The sequence below is a fragment of the Adiantum capillus-veneris genome, chromosome 14 (assembly GCF_014529385.1).
Source record: "Adiantum capillus-veneris isolate H3 chromosome 14, ASM1452938v2, whole genome shotgun sequence".
NCBI lineage: Eukaryota > Viridiplantae > Streptophyta > Polypodiopsida > Polypodiales > Pteridaceae > Adiantum > Adiantum capillus-veneris.
The window spans coordinates 119,409,146-119,429,199 of NC_140944.1; positions in this window are offsets into that span (position 1 = coordinate 119,409,146).

Genomic DNA, 20,054 nt, shown 5'->3' on the forward strand with positions numbered 1-20,054 from the left:
TCCAAAGAAGTAAGCAATGAGTATCTACTTGCCTCAACCGCACACCCAAAGAGGTAGAAGGTCCCAAAAATCCCTCTAAAGAGGCTTTCTCCTAACAACGTGTGGAGGCCTTTCGTGTGAGAGCCAAACACCCTCTGCGTTCCCTTAGGAGAAAGCCCCTTGGATGCATTTTTGGACATTTTCTCTCCAGAGTCCAAGAGACCAATTGAGCCTCTTAGAGTACTTTCTTCTCATGGCCCATGGAGGGCTTTAGGCCCCCTCTGCGCGCCACGGAAGAAAGGCCCCCTAGAGATGTTTTTTGACCTTTTTGACCTCACTGGGTGTCCAATTGAGACAAGTAGACAATCATTTCTTAGGTTTTTTGGGCATTTTGGACGCGTGGGTGGTGTTATAATGATCAAATTCTATCTCCAAATAAATAATTTATGAATTTATTCTAGCATCACTACCTTTAAAAAAATAAAAAGTACATAATGTTAGATTCACTTTTCAAAGCGTCTATTTTTCCTTTTGGATGTACTCAATAAATGCACGTACCTTTAAGACAGAGAAATAGAATTTCTTACAAGGTGCAGGATGTTAGATTCACTTTTTAGAGCATCTAGTTTTCCTTTTGAACGTACTCAATAAATGCACGTAGGTTTTATCAATATTTTCTAGAGAGAGAAATAGAATTTCTAACAAGGTCCTCACACATCATTGCGCATAGGGTAGAATTTAAGTTTACATACCAATTGCAAAAATTTGATTCATTAAGTTATCCAATTTAAATGAAGACTTAGATTTGATGATGCCATAAGATCAGCTATAATGTGGATAAACCATGTTGTCCAATAATAAATTTTCATCGAAAAGAGCCTCTTACATAAATTCTAAAAAATTATTGCTTATAAAATTCGAGTTCCAAATATGAATATAGAGTCTTTTATACCATAGACTAGTATTATAATGTAGTCAAATCCAAAAGTGCCAAAATTTTAGTAGATGTCTGAAGATACTCTTGCTTAAGGCCTAGGAACCAATTTTTTAAATAGGTGTGAAAGTTTTATGGAAAAAGCTAAAGAAGTTGTAGAATAGCTTGCAAGTAAATGAATAGAGGTTGTTTTGTTGTTTGCTTATCGTAGAGGTGAAATCGAAGAGCATAGCATAGTCAAAAATCATTGATCAGTAGACTTGGGAAACTTGTTTGGTGCCATTTGTGAACTTTCTGAGCAAATCAACTCTGCCTTAGTTCTCTATCTTTCCAAGTAGCTTCAAGCCAAACTAGCATTTTGTGCAGCTCACAAATAATCGAGGGAGAGAGAAGACAAGAGATTGTAAAGAAATAACTCAACCACAAAAAATAAAGCTATTTGTCTCAAAAAAATTGTTCACATACTTTTTATAAGAGCTTCTAGCGCATTTGCATGGTCATGCAACAAATGGTATCAACCCCTTTCTCTTGTGGTGCATATGATGCATGTAAGAAGGGTGTACTCCTGTGCTATAGATAATGCTCAAGTTCCCCAAAAACTCCTTGACTCTCTCAAGATAAGACATGAAAATTGATTCTAATACTAATAACAATTGGCATTTGACATAAGCTTGTATACATTCACAAGTGGCAGCCAAGGTGGTATAGGTGGTAGTAGTCAAGGTGGAGGCTTTAAGTTTGGAAATTCGCATTTTACTCAAGCTTGGTAATGGGGATACTTCTCATGGGTATCCTTATTGATAGTACTAATACATAAGGTATTACAAGTGACATTGACACATGCTATTTATTCATCGAAAATCAAAACACAAGTTTTAGAAAGGGATTAACTTTAGTATGAAATGGATGGAGAAGGAGTGATCATACCAAGATGAAGGCTTGGAAGTCCCCACAAATGTCTACATGCATCACGCACTTAAGGCTGTTTTTTGATGCGCATTCTTGCTATGCAAATTTCCAAGATTATATATTATTTTTGGAAATTATGGAAACAATAATTCAAGGAAAATACTGCAAAAACGAATAGCAAAAAGCAAAGCTTGGTACACTCATTCTTTCAAAGCAATATCAATCTCCTTTATACTAATAGTGCATGTCAATGTTTGCCAAAATTTGGGATTTAATGTATTGTTAAACGTCTAAAATTGTAAAATCTTGGCTAGATTTTTTGATCTTGCCTTGGTATAATTATTGGCCACGTGTAAATATCATTTCTACGAGATGCTTTAAACCAAGCAAGAATGTTGCTAAAGGTGTGCATGTCGATGTGGCGTATGTGGTGTAGGTAGGAAATGAAAATCATAAACACAAACTTACTCAAGCATTACAATGTTGTGGGAAACATATTTATGTCCAAAGGCTACAAGTTCAGACCATTTTAATTTGAAGTGTTTGTGATGCAGCAACATGTGTATCATGTGGACCTGCATAGAAGCTTTCAAAATGTCCAGTGGAGGATCCAAATGGTGTATAGGTGAATGTGAAGATATTTGAAGATATTCAAACTGGTCAAACTCAAACTTGCAAGAAAAGAAAAGAAAAGTCCTGTCTCATAAAGAGATGTCAGCAGAAAACTTTTTGATTTTTTTAGGGATCACTTGAGCAAGTTCATAAATCAGAATAGGAGTGTCTACATCACTTCTCCAATGACGTGGTAGTGTTAGTTGTGGAATTTGTTGAGAGCGACACATTCAAGGAACAAAATGAGATTCAATCAATGCACTGGTTCTCTTGCTAGGTTACAATCTTCCTTCACATTACGTTGTTGGGCGCATTTTTGACACCTCATTTTTTGTAAATTTGTACATGTGTCCATGACACCCGATGTCAAAATTGTGTGTGGGATTTATTTTTGTGGGGTTTTTATCTTGCTTTAGCAACAAGCACATGTACATGTAGGGCAAGTCACTAGTATAGCGCCAGCTATCGGGCTACTGTAAGTGCCCGTGAGTGAATTTTTTGAAGGGAGACTTGTATATAACTAAAACTCATGTACAAACTTAAAATTTCATCCAAACTCCAAAAAATTGCATGTTTTAGCTTGTTGTACCTCCTTTATGGTTTCTGATGCAGTTTTTGCCCTCACCTTGCCTTCTCTACGTGTAGTCGTGCTAGGACAACTCTCTGTTCGCATCAATTTTGCATGTAGTGGAGTGTAGATTCAATTTTTTTCATCTTTAGCCTTCTCACGAGCCATTTTTCAAGCTTTCTCTCAAGCTTGAAAGTGTCCCAATTGGAGTTGTGCTCTTGAAGTTACGACTAGTTCTCTGTAGGGTTATGGCTATGGCAGCCTAGTGGGCAAGTTGTGTGCAGACTGATCGGGAGAGCATATATCTATAAATTGTGGAATTGATGTTGATGTTGTAAGTTTGTGATGTTCAATTGTGAAAGGGGAAGCCCTTGTATTCATATGCATTGGTTGGCGTGTGCTGTAAATCAGTGTTTTGACAGGGTTTTGCACCTATGTGCTATGCTCCTTTTGGTGGGCGTCTGCTTGTAAATTCTTGTCATAAAATCTAATATCTAACCAATACCTAAGTTACTTTGAAGATGTGGATCCACGAAGACGGTGTTCTAGACAATCGCCAAATCCTCCCAAGAGGAAACAGTTAACCCACAGTCCTTCTCTTTGTCACTCTGAAAGGGAGGAGAGGAAACAAAAAGGAAGAAAAGAGCAAGAAAGAGGTCGCCCTGTTCTCCTTCTTCTTCACCTTCCTCCTCTTCCAATGAAATCTATAGTTATTCTCCTAGAGAATACAAGAGGAGAGGACATCACAAATCTTACCTGCATGGTGAAGGTCCCAAAAGCTCAAGAAGTTCAAATAGGGAGGAAAGAGTATCTCTTTTCTCACCTACGATGGAGACTTTGGTGCTACCGACAAAGTATTGGCCTTCATCCATCAATTTGATACGGCCTTTGGAGACAAGGGCTTCATGGAGTCCTCAAAGCTATTCCGTGTACCTATACACTTCCAAAAATCTGCTCGTCAATGGTGGGCTAGCCTCGTGGCAATGGTGAAGTCATAAAGACATGGAAAACTCTACAATTTTCCATCATGAAGCAATTCCTTGCAAACAATGTAAAGGAAAAAGTGCTTACCGAATGGCGGATTTTGAAGCTTCTCTTCGATGAGTCTATCCACAAATATCTAGACAAAGTTTTGAGATTTACATCTCAAGGCTATTGTTTTTCAAAAGATAGACTTTGCTGAGAAAAAGTAACAATTCTGTGTGGGATTACCAGAAGAGATGGCCGAGTACATCAACTCTCAATGACCTTGTTCTTTCACCAAAGTAATCCACCACACCATGGTTGCTTTGCTCATCAATTTCCAACAAGGGGCTAGAAGGAATGTCAAGCCCATGGAAAGCAAAGATAGAAGTGATGCAAAGGGGAAAATCAATGCCCAAAACTCTTCCCAGGGTAATTCCAACAACAACAACAACAACAATCGGTCCAAGGAGAAGGGAGTTTACAAAGGTAAAACTAAACTCTCTCCTGAAGAGCTTGAAGCTTTTTGCAAGGACCTTTCATCAAATGGAAATGGTAGGAATCAAGAAGAGTTAGACTTGTCTAACTTTCTAAAAGGATTCCAATAAGTGTTCATCGATGATATCCCTGTGGACATACCTCCAAAAGGAGGGGATGATGACCATCAAATTGAGTTCCTACCTCGGGGGGTTCACTATGTGTAAAACTACCATATCACACGCGTTCAAGACATGTTTGTAAAACCCTTTATCTATGAATTTTATTTGGTATATAATGTACCCTTTTCTTTTAAAACCTCCAAGTTTTTTTCAAATTTGAAAAAATAATTCCCTTCTGTATATATATTTCTGTAAGTTTCAAGAACTTTAAATACCCTTCTATTGAACTCACATGATAGGTTACATTTTTATTAGGTGACCTCCCCGAGGCTCCTACCAGGAAGCTCACTGCCTAACAAGCCTCCTTATCGAGTTTCCCAAGCTCAACAAGAAGAAATCATGAGGCAAGTACAAGAATTGGTAGACAAAGGGATGGTGAGTCCTAGCTCCTCTCCATTTTGTTCTCTAGTCCTTTTAGTGCAAAAGAAATATGGTACATACCGCATGTGTGTGGACTATTGAGCACTAAACTATATCACTATCAAAAATAGATTTCTCATATTGCAGGTAGAAGATATATTTGATAATCTACAAGGCTCTACCTACTTCAATATGATTGACCTTAAAACTGGATATCATCAAATAAGGATAGTGAATGAAGATATCCTAAAGACCGCGTTGTCAAAGAGTTGGCGGTCTTTCCAGGAAGGTAGCGGGTCTCTAGCTCTGAGGGTTTGTTGGGAGACTATAAAGGCTTTCACTTAAGCAAGCTTAGTGTTTGTAGCAAATATATTGTGTGTAGCCATTATAATCTTACACACAGACACACACATTCGAACACGTGAAATCCTCAAAACAAAACAAAGATGAAAACATTAAGGATCTGATCGTATCTAATCAAAGGTAAGATATTGAGGCTCTAGCTCTGAGGGTTTGTTGGGAGACTATAAAGGCTTTCACTTAAGCAAGCTTAGTGTTTGTAGCAAATATATTGTGTGTAGCCATTATAATCTTACACACAGACACACACATTCGAACACGTGAAATCCTCAAAACAAGACAAAGATGAAAACATTAAGGATCTGATCGTATCTAATCTGTCTCATATTGAGGCTGCAAAATAGAGTTTACCTTGGGGAAGGTCCTTGGCACAGCCAAGCGCGAGTCTCATAACGAGATCATTGATATCATCAAGAGGAAGAGGCAAACTCTTGTTGACACCATTCACCCGCAATCTAAAGGAGAAAGCTTAAAGACATAGGTAATACATGTGGAAGATAGAGCGCATGATGAGAAGGTCGTAGGGTGCTACCATTCTTCTTGAAGAACAAATCAAGTACAATTTTCAAATGGAGATGAGGAGTACGAATGCATTTCAAGAAGTCACTTTTCCAGGAATCATTGGGCAAGATCTACGACAGAGACAATGGTCAAGGTGGGTGATCTTGAAGAGCCATTTGTTGCCTTGATTGACCATGGCTGAGAAATAAACATAATGTCAAAGACCTTATTCAACAAGTGCAAATTACCAATGGACACAGATCACGGCTGGATGATTAAGGTAGCAAATAATTCATCAGGTGAGTTATATGCAGCTTATCCAAGTGTGGAAGTGACTATTGGAGATGTAAAGGAAGAGAAACATTTCTTTGTACAGGACACATCTTCTTATGATCTCATCCTTGGAGAACCCTACATTGTATGGGTTAGAATGGAAACAAAGGTAATGGATGATGGTTTTGCTTATGCTTGGATAAGAAGTAAAGATGAAAAACGTGCAGTTCAATTTCTCACTGTCTGTGTGAATCATGAAAGAAATCGTGACAGTCTCCGAGAGCACCCATTGCCAAGATTGAGTAAACAGTTTTATGATCATCGAGAGAGAATGGGTTTTGACCAGGTACCATTGTAGAGCGGAATTACGATGGTACCAACAGGGAAAGGTTCTCACATAAGGAGGTTTTCTGTACAGGTTTTGCAGGTCTAACAGAATAAGGATATGTCTCTTTTGTAAAATGTGAGAACTTGAGTCGAGGTTCCCGCAAACATGTACATAGTCTACTAAAGGAGTGGAAAGAACATGGTCTGCTAGGAAACAATGAAATAATGACAGGTGTGTTTGAGGAGTTTTCTTTTGTGGACACATTAGACGATCTATAGTCTATAGTAGATTATCCTTCGCATGACCAAATTGAGATAGTGGAAGTGTGCTCACTTGAAATGTACCATGTGGTTGAGGCATTTCAAAAGGAATAGGAGGATAGGAAGCAAAAATATGAAGTAAAAGTGGAAACAAAGTAGAAGACAGTGGCAAAGAAGGTGAAACCAGTGGCTCTTCCTTTGCCAAAGTACTGCAAGGAAAAGCTAGAACAAGCTTCTTTGCAACCTAGTCTCAAAGATCCAAAAGGGATTGGAAACAGGTTTACAAAGGAGTCTCGAAAGCAATTGAAGATTGGGAATGAGGACTCCTTGACATAGGTTGAAAGGGAAGGTTTTGAAGAGATGCTCTCTAAACATAGAAAAGAATTTGTATTTGAGCCACATGAGATAGGATGTGTAGATCCTACCATTGTTGCTCCTATAGTGATCTTTACCATCCCTCATGTACCTTGGAACTTACGGACAATACCAGTTCCAAAGGCTCACTTACCAAAGTTAATTGAGCTGCTAAATGAAAAGATCAAGATGGGTATTTTGGAGCCTTGATGTGCTCCATACTTAAACACGTGGTTCACAGTACCAAAGAAAAATGGAGCTTTGTGCTTCATCCAAGATATGCAGCCGGTCAACAAAGTCACAATCAAGAATATGGGTACAAGTCCAATTGTGGATGAGTTTGCAGAAGAATTTGCAAAGCAATATATTCTATGGGAGATTTTTACTCAGGGTGTGTTCAATTCCATCTAGGGCAATATATTCTATGGGAGATTTGAAGGGCAATGTATTCGATGGGAGATTTGTACTTAGGGATCCTGACATTATTCCCCAAGTAACTATGCCCTTTCTTGATGATGTTACTATCGAAGGATGTGAAGTAAGTAATAAAGATGAAGCTTTGGATTCCAAGGGGTGCCGCAACTTTGTGGCACAACACATAGATGACTGTGACAAGATCCTATCGAGAATGGAAGAGGTGAACCTTATCCTCTCAGGACAAAAGTCTGTGTTTGGAGTGAACGAGGTGTTGATTGTTGGTCACATGTGTGGTCCCAATGGGAGACGAACTTGTCCAACAAAAAATGATGCTTTGATCGTATCTAATCAAAGGTAAGATGAAAGGTTTCACTAATGTATTTATAGCAACAAGTCGTTGTGCTCCAAATAGACTGCGAATGGTTCTTTGAAATTGTAACTTAGTGCTTACAAACATGTAGATGTTTTCCCTAGTGATAGGAGTGAGCTGTGTGTACAAGTCTTGTTGGTTCATAGTAATATTAAGAAATCAAGACTCAACCCTAGAGGATAATGAATATTTGCACATCGAAAGAATTAGAGTAGTGTAGTAGTGAAAAAATAAGAGGAGTGGAGAAAGAAGAATTTCTCGGAGTCTTTCCGGCCCAAAGAGTAACACAATTCTCTGTTGGAAGTGGATTTTATGGCTAATACAAACATTAATCCTAATATTTTGCACAAAGTGAAAGGGTTGAAAGGTTAAACCATTGGGATTATTCATCTAAGAAAGTTTAGAAAGGAGTCAAACAATGGAGGAAAGAGATAAGAGAGACAACCAACACACAAAGATCCACACAAGCTCAAGCCAAAGAAGTGAAGCACACCTCAAGACTTTGTGGTCTTTTAGCCAACTTGATGAACTAGAAGATGAGTAGTACCCAACACCATTTGCGTGCCACCAAAAATGCACCTTTACTGATGAAAGAAGGTTACATAGTGTATGAGTATTACAAGTGAGGAGATATAAGGCTCGAGGCATGAAGTATCAATCTAAAGATGTGTTGGGCTGAAATTGAGAGAAAGTTTCACCCAAGGATATGGCTAGGAGGTTGGGCGATGGCTTGATAGAGTGGATTGATTGTGCGGATTTCTTGAGATCTTGATTGCTTGATGGTTTGCTTCATGCCCAAATGAGGGACAAGAGGCTCTATTTATAGGTGAAGTTGCCCCTTGAAGAAGATATTTTCTTATAAATATCCAAGGGATTTGTTTGACAATTGTCTATCTTTTCAAAATATCTTGAATTATCTTCAAAGTTTCTAGATCTTTTGCTTGAAGAAATATCTAGAGGTTCTTCTAGATCTTTCTCCAAATATTTTCTCCTTGCTGCCGCATGTCAAGGGTTAAGCCTCCAACAGTTGTTGAGCTATGGTGGGAACATGTGCATAAAGTATCTTCGTGAAAAATTGAGAGACAGCTTGGCATACATCATGGATGACATCAAAGAAACTCGTAACCACTTCTCTAAGGGATTTTTCTAGGTCCATAATCACTCCAAAGTGCACCTACTATGTGTAGAATGACACCTCATGGGGTATACTATGACTAAGGACAATTTTGGCCATGCTACACATGTCATATGCCACCTAGGATGCCTAGTAGATAGGAGGTATGTTTTATAGGCTCATTTCATCAAGGCTCCAAGAAAAGGTTCAAAAAGAAGCCCACAATCATAGGACGAAGCCCATTCCCAACAAGAGTGACACATCAGACTTCGACTTGCTTTTTGCATGCTAAATAGAAAATGCATATACTTATGCACACTTAAGGCATACACATAAAATCCATAATATTGTAGGGCTTAGCTTCCGTTCCCACTATCCACGTGCCACGGCACGAAATCTACCAAAAAGTGTGTCAAAGAGTTGGCGCTCTTTCCAGGAAGGTGCCGGGTCTCTAGTTGTGAGGGTTTGTGTGGAGACTGTGAAGGTTTTCACTTAAGCAAGATTAGTGTTTGTAGAAAATACATTGTGTGTAGCCATTAGAATCTTACACGCAGACACACACATACACACACGTGAAACCCTCAAAACAAAATAAAGATGAAAACATCAAGGCTTTGATCGCATCTAATGAAAGGTAAGATGAAAGGGTTCACTGATGCATTTGTAGCAGCAAGTTGTTGTGCTCCAAAGAGACTGCAGATGGTTCTTTGAAACTGTGGCTCAGTGCTTACAAAGATGTAGATGTTTTGACTAGTGATAGGAGTGAGCCATGTGTACAAGTCTTCTTGGTTCATATTAATATTAAGAAAGCAATACTCAATCCCTAGAGGAGAATAAATATGTGCACATCGAAAGAATTAGAGTAGTCTAGTAGTGGCAAAATAAGAGTACGTGGAAAATGAAGAATTTCTCGCAGTCTTTCCGGCTCAAAGAGTAACACAATTCTCTGTTGAAAGTGGATTTTATGGCTAATACAAATGTTAATCCTAATATTTTGCACAAAGTGAAAGGGTTGAAAGGTTACACCATTGAGATGATTCATCTAAGAAATTTTAGAAACCATGTAATACTCATACACTCTATGTAACCTTCTTTCATCAATAGAGACTTCTCATCTTCTACTTCAACAAGTTGGCTACAAGACCACAAAGTCTTGAGGTGTGCTTCACTTCTTTTTCTTGAGCTTGTGTGGGTCTTTGTGTGTTGGTTGTTTCTCTTGTCTCTTTCCTCCATTGTTTGATAGTGAGGAGATAGAAGGCTTGAGACATGAAGTAGCAAGCTCAAGATGTGCTGGGATGAAATCGAGAGAGAGTTTCAGTCAAGGAGATGGATAGGAGGTTGGGTGATGGCTTGATAGAGTGGCTTGATTTCGGGGATTGCTTGAGTTCTTGATTGCTTGATGGTTTGCTTCCTGCCCAAGTGAGGGACAAGAAGCTCCATTTATAGGTGAAATTGCCCCTTGAAGAAGATATTTGCTTAGAAATATCCAAGGGATTTGTGTGACAAGTGTCTATAGTTTCAAAATATCTTGAAATTATCTTCAAAGTTTCTAGATCTTTATCTTGAAGAAATATCTAGAGGTTCTTCTAGATCTTTCTCCAAATATCTTCTCCTTGCCACCACATGTAAAGGGCTAAGCCTCCAAGAGATGTTGAGCTATGGTGAAAACATGTGCATAAAGTAACTTGAGAGAGAGCTTGGCATACATCATGGATGACATCAAACAAACTCTTAATCACTTTTCTAAGGGATTTTTCTAGGTCCATAATCACTCCAAAGTGCACGTACTATGTGTAGAATGACACCTCATGGGGTATACTATGACTAAGGCCACTTTTGACCATGCTACACATGTCATATGCCACCTAGGATGCCTAGTAGATAGGAGGTATGTTTTATAAGCTCATTTCATCATGGCTCCAAGAAGAGGCTCACAAAGAAGCGCTGGATCATAGGACGAAGCCCATTCACAACAAGAATGATACATCAGACTTCGACTAGCTTTTTGCATGCTATTTGGAAAATGCATATACTTATGCACACTTAAGGCATACACGTAAAATCCATAATATTGTAGAGCTTAGCTTGCATCCCCACTATTCACGTACCAGGGCACGACATCCACCCTCTCTAAACATGCACATCCTCCTGTATGTGCCACAGTCGATGTTTGCAGGTTTGACTCTCTTGGAGTTTCTTCTTCTTCACCTTCACTGAGTGATTCCAAACGTTCATTCTCGCTTACTTCATCAGCCTGATGACTATCCTCCCTTCTTTTGAATACCTTGATTCTCTTTCCTGCAATGGATATATTTATCTCTGCTCCATCCAATTCAACTAGGGTGTAAGTGGCATTGTCATGTACGTATTTGACTATATACGGTCCAAATGATCTTTTTGAAACCTTTCGTATGACAGTATGCTGGTTATCAAGACTACTATCACACACTAGAACCCAATATCCTTGCTTAGCTACCTTCCTTCTTAGCCTGTGTCATCTATCAAAGTAGTCCTTGCTTTTCAACCTGGCATTCTTCAATCTTTCTTTTGCAACCTCAATGTCTTCTGGCCTTCTTTCTAAATGTCTTATATGCAAGGCAAGGAGCTCTTCTCTGCTAAGCTCATCTTGCCAAGGTAGCACATTCCATGTGGGAATGGTATCTTCAATGGGCATTACAGGATTTTGATCATACCCCAATTTTGCAGGTATGTAGCTAGTTATTGAGCTATGTGTCGTGTGATCAACCCATAGAGCATATGGAAATAGTTTTGGCCACTCACTAATTCTCCCTTCACAAGCTTTATCTAAGGCTTTGATGATTGGCAGATGCCCTCTTTCACTTTCACCGTTGCATTCCGGATTGTAAGCCGTAGTAAGGGAAATCTTGATTCCTATCCTGAAAAAGAATTCCCTTGCTTCCTCGGCATCCAACTCTCCTCTATTTGTAGTTAGCTTTCCCACACAACCATAGTGGCAGATTACATCCTCAACGAGAAATTTACATACTTCCTCTGTAGTCTTTGTCCTTAAAGCTTGCCCTTCAACCTAATTAGTCAAGTCTTCTCTTGCAAGAACCAAGTACCTCATCTTCCAGAGTCCTAAAGGCATGGTGACTAGATCCACAACCCATTTGTAATGCATGGCTAGTGGATAAGTAGGATGTAACCTATCACAATGTCGCACATTTGAATACATTTGACATGTTACACATGATTCCACGAAGTGGGATACATCCTTGTACATACCTTTCCATCAATACCTTTCCTTTAGCTTTGAAAAGGTTATCCACACACCACGGTGTCCAGCCCATAGGTTCTCATGAAACTCCTACATGAGCTTTACTTCACTCGGTTTGTTACGTACTACCCTTTGTGGTATAGCACCCCTTTGTTTTGGATGTTTCCATAAGTAACCATCCTGCAAAAAGTACCCATATGCTTTTCTGCATATCCTCTTAAACTCATGCTTATACCAATCACCCTGTTTTGTTAAAGTACTCGAATAATGACAAATAAGCAACCAATCTCCTTCATACCAATCTTCTAAAAGCAACTCAAGTGCACTAGGTGTGCCAACATAATTATGCTCAACATGATTAATGGAGTAGAACCTTGTGCGTACATCTTCACTATCATCTACCATGTATTGCTCATCCTCATACCTTGCCCTTGATAGCATATCTGCTACCAGATTGTCTTTTCCTGCAATATGCTTGAACTCAGGATTCAAGGACTTAATGTAGGCAATCCATCTTAACATGGAAATGTCTGTTGTTGAGCAGCTTGTCGTCATTCCAAGGAGTGGCAGACAATCTGTTTCCACAACCACATATGCTCCAATAAAGTACTCCTTTTCACACTTTAGTGTTGTAACCATGCCCCACATCTTGCGTTTTACCTGTGGGTAGTTCCTTTGTCGAGTACTTAGAACCTTGGCTCCAAACCTTACCACATGCCTATGTCCCTCTTTGTCATCCTGCCCTATTGCCCATCCAATTCCTGTCGAACTCGTATCCACTTTCACTATTACAAGCTTTCCACACTCATAGTTTACCTTCCTTAAAGTCGGTGCTTGTTGTAGCAAGTCCTTTAGCTTTCTTATATCCCTTGCTTGTGCGTCTACCCAATGAAACTCTTGATTTTTCCTTAACAACTAGTACAAAGGATCTGTTACATGTGCATAATGTGGAATCCATATAACATAAAACACACATTCACCAAGAAATCTACAAACTTCACTCACAGATATCCATACCTCCATCAACGCCTTGATGGTTTCATCCTTGTTTTGTTTTGAGGGTTTCACATGTGCGTATGTGTGTGTCTGCGTGTAAGACTAATGGCTACACACACTGTATATGCTACAAACACTAAGCTTGCTTAAGTGAAAGCCTTCACAGTCTCCCCACAAACCCTCACAGCTAGAGACCCGTTGCCTTCTTGGCAAGACCGCAAACTCTTTGACACACTTTTTGGTGAACCAGATAAAGTTTGTCAGGGTGAGTTAGTGGGGATTTGCAAGCTACTTCAACCATGGGTGATCATCATCCGTAGGAGCAAGTTATGCCGTTTGATCCCACTACAATGCAAATGTTTCAAGCATTTTCCTTGTTTATGCAACAACAACATGCTACAGAAAGACGAGAAGTGTCAGCAACAAAAGCTATTCAAGCAGTGGCGCACAAAATGGATTAGTTTAATGGGGAAGATGCGACAAAATATCTTCATGGCTATGTAAAGGAGATGGAGTCGCATCGTGTGCCAGAAGATGAGATTCTCCAAAGCTTTGATCTTATTGTGACTCCCAAGATTAGAGAGCATGTGAGGGGAATCAAGAATGAGCACGGAAGAAATTGGGAGAAGTTCAAGCTAGCGATGAAGGAGGAGTACTTCATGGAGGTCTCTGAGAGAGTAACAAAGAGAATTTTCCTGGAGTGGGTAGACAAGACGAAGGAGGGGCTCTCTCCAATAGAGCTACTGAGGGAGTTTGAGCAACGATATGCTCAACTTACAAGGACATGGAAGGCCATACTCGAAATAGGAAAGACATACCTCTTCTTACAAGCAACAAGAAAGGAGCTCCAGGAGCAATTGAAGCTACTTCTTAAGGATAAAGATGTTGAGCAGGGACTGAAGAGAGATTGGAACAATGTTGAAGTTTTTGTTTCAATACTTCCCAAGCTTCGAAGGGGACAGTATAATATGGTTGTTGGTAGTGCACCATCTACCTCCACGGCTTCTGAAAATATGGTAAAGCCTTCTTCCTTTATACTTCCAAAATTTGATTACGCTGTAATAGATGAGCTTGTGAAACGTATGAGGGATTTCAAAGTAAAACTCACAAAGCTTGAACATAAGGGGCAAGCATTGACACCATCTTCAAGGCAAAAACAACATCCTAAAGAAGGTTTTGTTCATAAATGCATATGGTGTGATAGCACAGAGCATGCTAGTGATAGCCATTTTTCGGCTTTCCATAATTGCCATAGTAAGCTACCTCACCCTATCAAATCACTCAAACATTTTGGTTATCTCTACCATTTCACTGTACATAGGCGTGTGTGAGCTAGGGACTTTCTCCATATTTTCTTAAAACCCTCAGCTAGCTAGTCACTGGGCTACTTGAGCCAAAAAAATAAATAAAATAAAAAAATAAAAAATATTATGGCCCATTTGTGTATAAATATTTCATTGTATATAGGGCCTAAATAAAAGGATTTTTCATAATTATTTTGGTATTTATTTAAATATTTCTACCTATGGTGTGTTATTTATGCTATGTACATTGACTCACCATTACCATATTTCTTCTTACCATTTTGCATACTCTTTATTCCATATAAAAATAATTTCATGCAATCTTCTCTTATTTTTGGTGTAACTCCATCCCAGCAAAAATCCAAAAAAACTAGTTTATTTTTGTGTATATTTTTTCACTATTGTCATTTTTTCCTTCTTACATCTATTCTCTATTACTCTCATAAATTAGACCACCAAAAATATTCATTTTTTTATGGTAGACTTATAATGAGAGAGATTTATTTTGACCCCTTTATATTTTTTCCACCTATACTATTTATATTTGACATGTATATATTTTTTTAGACCCCTCAATATTTGATTTTCTTAGTTGTACTATTCACTTATATCATGATCTCAACAATATCTTCAATGATAGACCTACCAAATAAGGTCAAGGGTATGTGGCATGCATGCATGCATGATGGGGAGCTCACTCTTGGAGGTATTCAAAAGAATCATCCAAAGAAGGACCTCACAAGGACCTTGTGTAGTGGAAAAAACAGTAGGTTTTGCTGAATTTTTAAAGATCACATGCTCCCCGAATTTGAAAACGTGATACAAACAAAAGTTGTAGCTCGTGAGCTGAACTTTCACCTCAAATTGTTTCATATTTGTTTGAGCTACAAGCTATGAGCTATGATTTTATTGGTGGACCCCAGTTTGCCCATTCTATGCAGCCACACTCCCTCTTCCACTTTATCATTTTCCTCTTTCACACACACTCCTCCCTCTCCTTCCCACTCACTAATCCTAATCAGGGCTTCTAAAACCTATAAATAGAGCCCTTCTCTCCCTTGTAAATTATCACATGATCACACTACACCACACCGTTCTCTAAACATAACACACCACTCTTCAAGCCTAGTTGTGTAGAGTGTGTTCATTGTGAGTGCTCTATTCCATCACTACACATAGGTGCATGGAGAAGCTTGAAGTTAGTTATGCCATCTAGAGGAGTGGAGTGATACTATACTCTGCAATCACACTTGTAGCCTACTCTTGTCCATAAATAAAATTCATAGTTTTGGGTGCAATTGTATGCTGCAACTACGACTCTTCTCTCCAAATTGACTTGATAAGTTGGCTCATCAGGTGGTTGAAGGAATATTGTCCTTGAAGTTTGTTGTGCCATTTCATGCTTGGTGGTTTGAGGGCTTGTTGAATTGTTTGCCAAAACATTCAATTGTAAGAGGGTGCTCGGTGAGAGGGCTCCCGTGACCCTAAGACAATTTGTGTATTGGCAACAAGGTCAAGTTTTGTGTTGTCTCTCTATTTCTCATCAAGCTTTGTGTGCATCTAGTCTTTAAGGCTAAGACTGAGTTGATCAAGTTGATTTGTGCGCTTTACCTCTCTCTGGCATGGTGAATGTTTGTGTTTGGTGTGTGTGGCTATCTTGCATTCCCCTCTCTTTGTGCATTTGAGTACAAGGAGATATCATGTGCGTCCTAGTTCGCATCTACAACTAGGTGGTGCCCCTTTCCTTGTTTGGTTCCTGGGTGTGGGTTGTTGTTGTCTCTGATTGTGCTTGCCCCAGCCCCAATTGAGCAGCACGGGAGCCTCGAAGGGTGTTTAGAGGCCACTCTTCTTATTGCCCGCCCCGGACCGCCTCAAATTGGAACCCCCACTGAGGAATGACTTTGTGCTTATTGGTGTTGTATTGCATGCATGCTTGAATTTTAGCATAATCAAGTAGATTATATGAATCATGAAAACTTGTATGACGGAGTTGAATTTCAAGGTAACAAGAATTGATCTAGAATATGGTTTGGATTAGCATAACATAAGAAAGGAAAAAACATTTTCACATAAGAATCTAGAATTCATGTTGAAAGACCTTTCAAAACTTTGTGTAGTTGGTTGATGTCATGAGAGAAAATGATTGTTTGGAACTAATCTTTGTGTGGTTCTAGCATTGAGAGACTATGACACGCTATACCTTTGATGATATCCCAATCTTCTTCGGAAATCTACAAGAAGATGTTGATGATTTTCTTGCTGATTTTAGAATGGTTTGTCGTATCCTTGGTAAAAGGGATGACATTGAAAAAGGGGATTTTATATTGCTATGCCTTAGAGGCAACGCTGAGCAATGGTTTTGGAGTATGTCTTCTCAGATGGAAGATGGGTATACCCAAATTTCCAAAGCTTTGAAGACCAGATTCTCTAAATTTCCAACAACGGAGAAAGCATGGGCTTCATTAGGGAGACTTCAACAACATGGTGAAGACTACTATGCTTATGAGGATATTTTTTCTCCTCAATGGGGAGGATATGGGTTTAGTTCTACATTTCCAGATTATGTAAAAATGGAGCAATTTATTTCGGGTTTGTCTCCTTTCCTAAAGACTAAGGTTACTTGTAGTGGACCCTCTAGGCTTTGAAGAAGCGGTCACTATTTCCCGAAGGAAGTTTCACAAGTACTTCTACATCAAAAATGGTTTTCATCATGCTGGAAGAACCAACCATCATGAAAATGTTTCTATCAAGGAGTCATCTCCTTTGCCATACTTGTCTCCTTCTACTCCGACAAATGTTGAAGAAGTTACTTACATGCCAACTGATTATTCAAGTGCTAAAGTGTGTGGCCAAGATTCAAATGTGGAATCTCTTTCTTCTACCTTTATCACAAGCATGCAAAAATCGACACAAGATATCTCAAATGGCATTGATGATTCAATAATGGGTACATCCAACCTTTTGGCAGAGGATCAATTTCTAGTCCGAGCAGACGAAGCTTTTGTGCAACATGACTCTATGGAGAATGAAGACCCTGAAGGTAACCTTGATCTTATGGAATGTTCTGAGAGTGTATCTTGTCTAAAAGAAGAGAGTGAAGAAGAAGATGAAATCATAGGTGGGGAGATCATGGACCACATTGATCATAAAGAGATGATTGTGTACATGGAATGCCAACTCCAAAACAAAGTAGAAGAGTGTGAGTTGAATCCATGTGAGAATAATCTTCAACGAGTGTTTGAGGATGTTGAAAAGCATCGGTATGACCCATGTATATTAAGCATGGAGGAACCTATCATGCAAGAAGCCAAAGTTTTCACAAAATCAAACAGTAATCCATCAACCTTTGAGGTGGTACAATGTGAGGACTTACAACCTTTCCAAAGGGGGGGCTTAGAAGGGGATGAAGACCATGGGAGAGTATAAAAAAATAAAATTATAAAAGGAAACTGTCAAAGGGGTATCATTCTCTCCAATGGTGTTTTAGTGGGTGGCTCTTCATTCATGGGACAATCTCTTAGCAAGAAAGTCCAAGCTTTTGAAGCCAAATCATCTTCACACTGGGTTTCACCTCTTCAAAGTCAACTTCTCCTCTCTTCACATATACCTTTCATCGGGGGCACCATACCTTCTTAAGTGGAAGAGGACATGAATACTTGGTGATGAACGGATGTTTCCAAACCTTCTTCATTTGGTTCTTTGGTGTATGGAGGTCGCACATTGTGATGCTTCTGGTCTTCATCATAGATGAAAAACTTGTTGATTGCTACATGTGGATATTTCATCAATCAGTACCAAAATCTATTCTCTTCCAATGCAAAGAAAACCTTCTTATGATTGTCATTCCTACAAATTAGCTTTCCACTCTCCCAATCCTGCAAAGCTCACATTTTCATTAGCCATGGTCTTCCTAGGATAAATGGGTAACCATTTCCTTTGGTAGACATGACATAGAAATCCACTGCCTTCTTAATGTCAAAGGCCTCCACAAAAACATTTTTACAAATACCTACGCACCTAGCCTTGCTATTGTTTGCCATTACTTTGATTTCAGGTGTCTCATGGATGTGCATGCCTAGTATTTGCATGTGTCCCTCTATCATGATGCAAATTCGTGCACCCCCATCCACTAGACCTTTCCTCACCAATCTTCCTTTGATGTAACAATCTAGCACCGGTGTAATATCCTCATTCATTTCAACTTGTGCAATTTTTACAACACGCACACTCTCTTTTATCTTTCTCCTAGTGCTAACTGCCTTTGTTAAATCCCTCCTAACTTGTGGGCATAATGCAAGGAATTGAGGCCATGAAATATCAGGATCCTTACCTGGCATGTCTTCCAATAGGTTGTATGGATCCATACCATGTCCAAGAGGGAAGTCTTGGAGATTGATATCACGTCGAGTCCTCTTAGCTTCCTTGGTCTCCTTTGCCTTCTTTTCTCGTCCATGATCACTTTGTGACATGACTCCTTCTTTCTCCTTCCCTTTTCCCCGGCCACGCTTAATGCCATTTGCTTCCATGTCAACCTCATTTGAATTTTTTACCTCTGTCACATGCACATTTGGATCTGGCAAAGGTGGAACTCCTTCTACCCCTTGTGGAGGTGGTCTTGGTCCATTTGGTCTTTGTAGAAGACTTGGTTGTTGACCGGTTCCTTCACCTCCATTCATCACTAGGTAATTCAAGTTAGGTTTCCCTGGCTCCCTACGGGGCAAAGGACAATTATACATCCCATGTCCAGACTCTCCGCAATTCCAACATTGCAAGACTCTCCTAGGTCGTGGATATCGCTCTTCAGACTTCTTTGCTTGTCCTTTTGGACCTACAACTTGTGCAAGGTGAATTGACAGGCTACTTAAAGATTCATTTAACTTCCCGATTACTTCAGCTGTTACCTCAGGAAGCTCCCTAGATGTTGATGCTTGTGACTTACCTGTGGGTCTAAGACCTTCTATTGGAACCTTCCCCCTTAAGCACTTGAGTTTCCTATATTTCTCAGCAGCGCTAGTTTCAGCTGCATCAAAGGTAGCAGGTGCACCCACCTCAACTTTTACCTTAAGGTCAGGAAAGAGTCCGGCTATGAACCTCTCCTTCTTTAGAAATTCTGCACCATCACTAGGGTTAGCAACATTTCGTATCCATAGAGCCCAAAGACGTAGAAACTCTTACTTGTACAAGTAGTAGTCATCTAAGTATTTTTGCTTATGAGAAACAATGTCTTGCCATAGTTTTTGAGTGTTTTGGGGATCAAAGAAGTATTTCTTGAAACGATTCAAAACTTCTGTGTAATTTCCCTTAATTTCCTCAGGAAAAGAGTCAAACCAAGTCCTAGCATCTTTCCTAAGGACCACCTCAAACATTTCTACACGTTCTTGATCAGCTACTATCCTCTTGATACCGCAAGACATCTTGAAATTCGCTAAAAATAATTTTGCATCCTCTCTAGGCTCTCCAAAGAAAAGAGGATATCCAGACATTTGGCGTTGGCTCTCCATTGAATTGATTTCAAAGTGACGCACGTTTTTGTTTTTTCTTTCTTTACAAGATTT